Here is a 225-nt window from a genome sequence, read left to right as displayed (position 1 = left end):
TTTTACTCAATACTGAAATGTAAGTATTTCCTTTTACTTTTTAACTCAAGTAGATTTTTAGGTGGGCACTTTTACTTGAGTAAAATCTAAGCAAAGTAAATATACTTTAACTTAATTACATCTGTGTTCTCTTCAGCAAATATAATGTCATATGCTACTAACAGAACACAATTACTAGTACATTTAATGAACTTTCAGTTAAAAAAAAAAAACAAAAAAAAAAAA

This window comes from Cynoglossus semilaevis, chromosome 13 (assembly GCF_000523025.1).
Source record: "Cynoglossus semilaevis isolate Cse_v1.0 chromosome 13, Cse_v1.0, whole genome shotgun sequence".
In the NCBI taxonomy this organism is placed as follows: domain Eukaryota; kingdom Metazoa; phylum Chordata; class Actinopteri; order Pleuronectiformes; family Cynoglossidae; genus Cynoglossus; species Cynoglossus semilaevis.
This window is presented reverse-complemented; position numbering follows the sequence as displayed.